This window comes from Anopheles stephensi, chromosome 3 (genome assembly GCF_013141755.1).
Source record: "Anopheles stephensi strain Indian chromosome 3, UCI_ANSTEP_V1.0, whole genome shotgun sequence".
Taxonomy (NCBI): domain Eukaryota; kingdom Metazoa; phylum Arthropoda; class Insecta; order Diptera; family Culicidae; genus Anopheles; species Anopheles stephensi.
Genome location: NC_050203.1, coordinates 86,699,359 through 86,707,265, shown reverse-complemented (window position 1 = coordinate 86,707,265; position 7,907 = coordinate 86,699,359). Strand labels below are relative to the sequence as shown.

The following is a 7,907-nucleotide window of genomic DNA, read 5'->3' as shown; positions in this document are numbered from 1 at the left end:
ACCGTTCAAGCAACATTCGAAGGGCACTCCTGCCGTTGCCTCCTCGGGGAGTTGTTGCTTACGTTTATTCTCCCCGTCCGAGTTGTTGGTTTGAAAATTTCACATTTACGAACACCCCTCGCAGACGCCAGACAGCCTCAGTTGGCCGATTATGTAACGACGGGCCGTAATAATACAAACCCTCCACGGTTGGGACGCGTTGTCGAAGGACGGTTGGTGCGTGCAGTGGTATAGATTTTGGTCACTCGCGTACGCGTGTATTGGTGAGTGGTCGCATTCCTGCATGCACGCTGGTGTCGAGCGTTCCTTGACCTTTGCTGGCAAAAAAGGGGAACTTTTGCGTACGATTTTTGTGTGTGCTCTTGTTGTTGCTCGTTTTGGTTTGGGTTTTCGAAACCGTTCGAGTGCCGCCGGGTTCGGTGACGTAGCCGTCCGGGTTCGGGGAGGTTTGATCCTTTTTCGACTGCCCGTGCCCCTGCGTGAACCCATGCAGAGCGTCGAGCAGACGGTGGACCGATCGCGATGGAGTGAGTTTTTCGGGAGATTTGATTTCGGGTTGTTGTGCCGTAATTGCGCCGAAAGCGTAGCGTAGCAAAGAGAGCACACACACTCACACACGCACGCGTACAGAAATGCAGTCAGACAAGGAACAATAAACAGACGCGGGTCTGGTGTGTTTGGTTGCGATTTTTTTCGGTTTTTTTGGGGTTCTGTTTTAACGATCTGAAGCTGATTTAATGGCTTTTGCATCTCAAATCGCTTTTGAAGGGAGAGTACAGTTTTAGTCTGTCTGACAACTTAATTTGTATGTGGTGAGCGTTTTGAGAGTAAAGTTATAATAATTTGCATTATTGCATCATTTATTATTTATTTTTACTAAACACCAGGCACCTCCATCGGTTAAACATGTGTCAGGTATACTAATAGCTCTTAGTATTTTTTTAAAATAAATTTAGATCATTTATTCTCTTCTTAAAACCTTATATAGATACTCATTATAAAACTCTCGTCCAGACGGAAGAGAGACACAACGCGAAAGGAATCATTTAAATTGAAAAAACAAGGGATATACAAGACCAGAATCGACCAGAAGGATGTAAACTGTGGAGGAGATAGGTTAGAGAGGGAAAGGTGGTTCGGAGGAGTCACATAAAGTGTGAATTACGTTATACATCCCCGCTCGTTAAGATCTTTTGCGATTTTACATATGCTATAAAAAATGAATGGCCTTTTAAATAATTGGTTGAAACTTATTCTAAAGAAAACGGCAAGCATATAGTATAATAAAATCTGGTTGAGAAATTATAATTCCTGTTTTGAAAATCAAGTTCGCCATAAAGAACCATGTTTCCAAATCAACAAAGCCATCTCATCCGGTTGAGCTCAACTCCGCCACACAGCTGCACGCGCATGCATAGAATTGATCCGCCCTGGATCGACGACTCATGAGTCAGGAAGAATAAGAAATTACATGACGCGACCAAAAGAATTAGAGTACCCAAACTGGCGCAGTGAAACAGAGAGAGAGAGAGAGAGAGAGAGATAGAGAGAGAGGGAGAGCAAAAACACCATAAACCATTTCGATCTGAAGTTCTTCGGGGGAGTATTCCTGAGAAGCAGAAGGAGGACGGAGACGATAATTTGTGCGACAGAAAGTTCAAGGCCCTCGCGCTTTGTTGGCTGGCTGGCTGGATGCTGCTGCAGTACGGCTAATCGAAACCGATGCAACGAACGACGTGGAGTTCGTTTTGATCGTTGCCGCGCCCCGTTCACGTGCATTAGAAATTAAATGCTCCTCAAAACTCTGTTTGTCAATCATGTTTAGATTTTAAAATCGCTTCTTCGGATGGAGCTGTTGCTTGCGACCGATCCAGACATAACAATCTTGTCCCCCTTCTTTGTCCTGTGTGTAAGTTCGGAGGGGTTTGGGTAGCGTCACACCCCGCCAGCCAGACAGACATTAGCGGAAGGATATTGTCTGGTCTCAGGCACACAAACACAGACCCAGACAGCTAGACAAAGGGGACAAAAGGAGCTGGTGTACGTGACCACGGTTGTTGCGATGCGTCATCGGTGTCGCTTTGTCGGAATACGATTGTAATTTGAGCGCAATTTTTGGGGCGCAAAGATGTTCATTTGCGAGCATGGGTCGGTTGGCAGGAGTTTCGGCCAGACAGATTTTCGGGAAAACCGTTTACCTTCTTACCCCCTTTTTGCTGTATGGCGTGACAAAGAATGGATGGCGAACAGAGTGAATAGAGTAGACGAGAAAAAATATTAGAGAAGGGATTCCGAAAGGAAGCATCGGAGGGACATTGGGTTGGGTTAATGGCGTGCTCAACGGGAATAATGCTTTGGGCAAAATATTACATCATCGTAATTGTTGATTTGCTGTTTGATAGTGTAAATGGCCAACTTGTTCGAGCGTGTATTTGTGTTGGGTTAGGGTTGGAATAGAGTATCAGAAGTACGTGTAATAATAATAATGGATTGGATATTTATTTTCTTTTCAAAGTCAACGCTTCCAGACTAGTTGTGGATGTCCCCAATGTTTGAAATTTTTTCCAATATTCTTCCATTTAAATTTTATAACATTTTTATTACATTTGCTTTTCTTCATTCCTCTCAGTAAAACGAAATTTATTGATCTTAAAATTAAATATTCTTCTCACCTATTTGTTGGAAAACTTTAACACAGCCAAACAGCGCGTCACATCCCAAGCTGAATAAATGAAGCGTCTGCAAACGTGACGAAGGCCGGTGTTGCTGTGTCTGTGTGTCCTCTTCAACTTCAAAAGCCGGGGTTCGGTATCCTTGAGTGGAAACAAACTAAGGATCATTCGTCTCGTGCCGTGTCTGAGACACGTTTTAACACGGCTGCGGCTGCTGGCGTGGCCTGTCTGGCCCTGCATACATTTTAGAACCCCTTTTTTCTGCGACGTGGTCGTCTAATCGTTAGCACATGGCAACCAAGGAATCGCACACCAGGTGTTTCCTTCGACGTAATGATGATGAGGCAGACGAGCGCAACCAAATGCTGGAGGAGCGAGAACACAGCCATAAAGCGAAATCATTAGCGAAACCTTGGAAGCCGAGTGTGGTGCACTTTTCCTGGAACGTCTGTTCCGGTCATTGCGTGGCGAAAAAGGACCGGCCGAGCCGAGGAAAGGATTAGCAGGATCAAACCTCCAGCGAGTGAAAGAGCAACGAAGCGTGTCTGCTACAATGTCCCTTTTTCATGCACCGGCGAGGGCATTTTTTCGGTCTGGGCCGAACGATTGCATCATGTTGTTGTTTTCGGCAAGCTTATTCACCCCCCCCAAAAGCATCTTATCCGCCGTGTTCTTATCGGCCTGTTGCTATACAGTTTTGTTTGTTGCACCCAAAATTGCTACTATTTTCGGGGGAGGAGGAGACTTCCAGATGCAAGTCGGCAGTATGCACAACGTGCATACGGTGCATCTGTTGCGGGCCTCGACGCCTTCTATCTTATCGCAACCATTACGCAAGCGGTTTGTGCGCTTGGTACGCGTCAATGAACGATAAGGCGCGTGTGCTGTTGATTGGGGTGGAGGCTCCAATGAGCCTCGGGCACACTGACGATCTGACTGTACTTGTGCGGTGAAGATGCATCGCGCAGCGAAAGGGTTTTGTAAGATGCAGTTTGACTTCGTTGGTAGGTCAGCTTGCAATCAAAGAGGTTTATTGAGCTAGATCACTCATTCAAATTTTTCAACTAGAAAGAACATAAAATTTAAAGTCCTCGATTGTTGTAATCACCCAACCAGAAACAAACGATTGAGTCACCGGTTGTTTTCCATTCTGAAGAGAGAACAACAAAATAAAGCTCCCACACATGCAAGCGATTTGCAGTCTACAATCGCATTACACCGTGTAGTATCAATTGCACTCGCGTCACGTTACGTACAAACTTTACGTGCGACACACTAGCAACGGCATAGAGCAGTCAAACCAAAAAGAAAGTGAACGGGGTCGGATGATATTGTCGCGCTTTTAATTACGAACTTGGCGTGGACCGATAGACGGGTGTGGCGGGTCGTTGGGCCCGCGATAGTGCGAACACTATTTACGCTCGCCACGTGTTTGCGTGAAGATGGCTGTTGGTGGTCCGGTGTGAGGGACTGTTGTATCAATTGTCACTACATTGAAGCACCTTTGGAGCATGTTGAAAACATTAGGTCGCTCGTGGTAGCTGAGGAAGATGTGTGGGTGTGTGTGAGAGAGAGAGGCGCGTGTGTTTTTGCGCCGTTTAATGCGTAATGGGCGATGAGCACGTGTTGCGACCGAACGGACAGGAGCTACACACGTTTTATTGATACGAAATTGCAATTGTAGGTTTGCGTATTGATGGGTGGAGAAAAAATATTAATTAAAGCGAGCTAGATGAGCTAGGGATAACATTCAAAAATTAAAATATTATAGCAATGTTGAGTTTCAAGAATTATTTTCAGGCTCATCGAATCTTGCTATAAAGTTAGTAAAGTTTCTCCGACAAAAGTTCGGGCCTAAATCCGACTTTATGGTTCAAGAAAATCCTTCAAGAAAATGAGGTTTTGTCCAATTAAAGGGTTTGACATAATAGTGCATCGACTTATAGTCCAAGTCCAATGCCTTTGAACCTACCAATGTAAGAGCTTCTAAGGACTGAACTAACCAACTAGAAGAAGTTTTATTTGTTTTGATGCACTCATTCAAGTCTTGAAAGACTCCTTGAAATATCTGAAGCAGTGTCAAGTACACAAAAAGCTCAGGGTCGCTTACCGATCAGACGAACTCTCCAAATCCTACTCTACAGATTTTAAGCTACCTCATTTGTTGACTGAAATAACTCGTTTGACATAAAGTTGTCTCTCTCCTATTTGACTTTTTCTCTTGGAAGTCGTGCTCTATCTGGATGCAATGAGGAAATGTTCAATGTAAAACCCTTCAAACACCAATGAATGTAAAAACAAACTTCACAATTTCGGTAACGATCCGCCATTCCGAATCAACGCCACCAACGTCAACGGCACCTAATTTTCAATTCCTATTTTGCCTACCTCAATGGGCGGCATTCTTTTTGCTCGTTTGCATCGGTTGCACGCGGCCGGGCAAGGTGATGGCACCCATCCGTCGGCCGTCGGAAAACGTGATCCTGCAGCCCCGATACACACCGACACTCTAGCTCGCTCGTTCTCAAACAGTTGGATGGAGAGCGATCCGATTTGATTAGATTAACTAACGCGTGCACGCCGGATGTGCGACTGGGTCTGAGCGAGAGAGAGAGAGAGAGAGAGAGAGAGAGAGGGAGAGGGAGAGAGATGCAGATTACGCAACGGAACACGAACGGTTTCGTGCAACTTCCCCTGCGCCTGGGTGTAGGCAGGTCACGAGGATCCATCACGAGGAAACGGATGTTGTCACGGATGGCTCGATGGTGAGGAAGCTGAGATAAAGGCATTGGTTACCGTTTTTTGTCGATAAATTCGGACGAGCAGGAATCACATTCAATGCTAATTACTGATGTCGTGTCAAAATTCTAGGTATCACCTCGTGTGCGTTTCAATTTCGCCTTCCGTAATCGTATCCAGCCGATGGGAACCTCATCTCGACCAGCCCGATTCAACTGGATTCGGCACGTTTGCCATTGGCCTGTAGCCTGAAGTAGTCGGTCGTCTTTGAAACGTGACGGTAAACTGATCGCTCAGGGTGCATCACGGGCGGCATACATTCGATGGCACTGCAGTGCTGCGTTGAGCGATGGGCGACACGTGAAGACGCTATCCGTGGCAAGCGAAAACTCGCATCGCAATGCACCAAATAATGGGGTGTTGTTCGAACGATGAATAATCCTATTCGATTGACCGGGTCGGTGGCGGGCTTAGCGACGCATAATAATAATTGATTTAATTGGACACTCCAGGCGCCTGTTTCTGTTCACACAGAGTTCTTGAAATACATCTAATAGAATCCCGAAAAATTGGGCATTAGAGACAATTATGTAAATGGAGTACTTTCCATCAAAAAACCCGTAGAGCAGTGGTCTGATCAGTATCGCGTAAGAAAAAAAAAACACTGTACACGGGCAACCAGCGAAGGACTTGTTGTTGTCGCGACTAGCCTTTAGCATATGGCATAGGCCTCACGTTCCTTGTCACGTGGCGATACCCGATGCTTCTCGCCGTACACGAGTTGAATGCTTCTGTGTTTCTGAAGCCCGAGCGAACCCGTCCCTGCCTTGGACGGTTGTTGCTTCATCGAATTACACAATGACGAAGGTACTGTCGTATTACGTCTCTATGTGTGTTTGCAAATTTGTTCGCTCATCTTCCTTCTCCTGTGCGCAAAAAAAGCGTGTCTTATCGAAACTCACTCGATGCTGGGTTTGTCCGATTACGATCGAGCCAGGGAAGCTGTTGAGCAACAGATGTTGGACAAGAATGTGTCGTTGAAAAATCGGTTGATATTTCAATATTCAAATTTAATGCGCGCGCGTCTTCGTGCCTATGACGACAGTGGCCCGAGGGCGGTTTGCATAAGCGGAAAGCAGAAGGGATTCGCACACCAGGCTTCATTCAGGCTGGACTTCTGGGGGCTAATCCGATCCGAGCCGATTGCATAAAGAATGAGGTTAAAAACGTTTAATGGGAAACGTGCGACACATCCTGTTCTTGAGACGAAAATGTTGCGAAATATGTAAAGCAAAGACGTTTCGCACAGGGAGGCTTCATGGTGAAAAACGTGGAAATTATTCTGTAAGAGGGAATGAAATGTGGAAACAAAATGCAAGACATAAAGGAGAGCCATTTTAACGGGAATATGGAAAAGCTGACAAGAACATAGCTTGATAAGAATGTAAAAGAAAAAAAGAGAAAGAAAAAGATAACTTACGAAGAAGAAAAACAAACTAATAAAGGTATACTGATAAAAAGATAATTAAAAAAAGAGAAGTGAGATGTGATATAAAAATAAATAAAAACTTCAGTCGGAAAATAAATAAGGATTATCTGTTGACAGTTGGGGCGGTTCGGTGGCCAAGGCGACAGCGGCGCCAGTCTTCACACGGCAGGACCGGGGTTCAAATCCCATTCAGACCGCCTCCCCGTACGCAGGGCTGACTACTTTGCTATGGGTAAAACCAGTCACAGAAAGCCAGAAATGGAAGGCCCAAGACCTTTCGAGGTTGTAGTGCCACCGAAGAAGAAGAAGAAGATCTGTTGACAGTTACTAAGCATTGAATCACAGTTTCTAAACTCGCTAAGCGAAATGACAAAAAAGAACAAATTTAAAGCATTTTTTACGTGATATCAATTAAAATTATATCGCTAGAAGCTGTAACATAAATGATTGAAGTATTGCTAGCTACCAAGTCCTAAATATCAAATCATCCGATCTAAATGCATAATGTAATGGAACCTTGAAGCAAGGAATAGTAGGAAATTATATTAGAATACCAAAATTAATCTTCAAACTTTCAAAACTTCAAAAATGTATTTAAAAAGAAGAAATTGATAAAAGCAAACTGTGACAGCTACTAAGTAACGGATCATGGTGCCTAAACGTGCCGCAAAGTAGTGATTAGAACCCTTTGGAAGGAGATACCGCGAGAATGTAATACCACTCGGACACGTCCTTTTGTACGGCTAATGACCGGCACGAGCTACAAGTTTCCCCGCCCCGTCTTTTTTCCTCCCCCCCCCCCTCACCCCCTTCGTCCCCAGCTAAACTCTTCCCCACCGGAGTGTGTGTGTGTGTGTGTTTATGATCGGGAGGCCACGCGAAGCGTCGGAAAAATATTCCATCACCCGCCGTGGCGTGTGCACCGCTGTCCGGTCCCCGATACCGTTTTGACGCGTCAATTCGATTCCCAAGACCCAGGCCCCGTTTTGTGTATCACGTGGCCGAAC

General features: G+C 45.2%; 1 long non-coding RNA gene across 1 annotated transcript; it reads right to left on the bottom strand.

Moving 5' to 3' along the window:
- Positions 1-2,632: 2,632 nt before the first annotated feature.
- On the bottom strand, positions 2,633-5,605 carry LOC118513991. The gene is made up of 3 exons (XR_004906542.1): positions 5,469-5,605; positions 5,061-5,270; positions 2,633-3,037 (listed from the first exon to the last, which is right to left on the bottom strand). It is a non-coding gene; the product is annotated as an uncharacterized LOC118513991 (long non-coding RNA).
- Between the last annotated feature and the right edge of the window lie 2,302 nt (positions 5,606-7,907).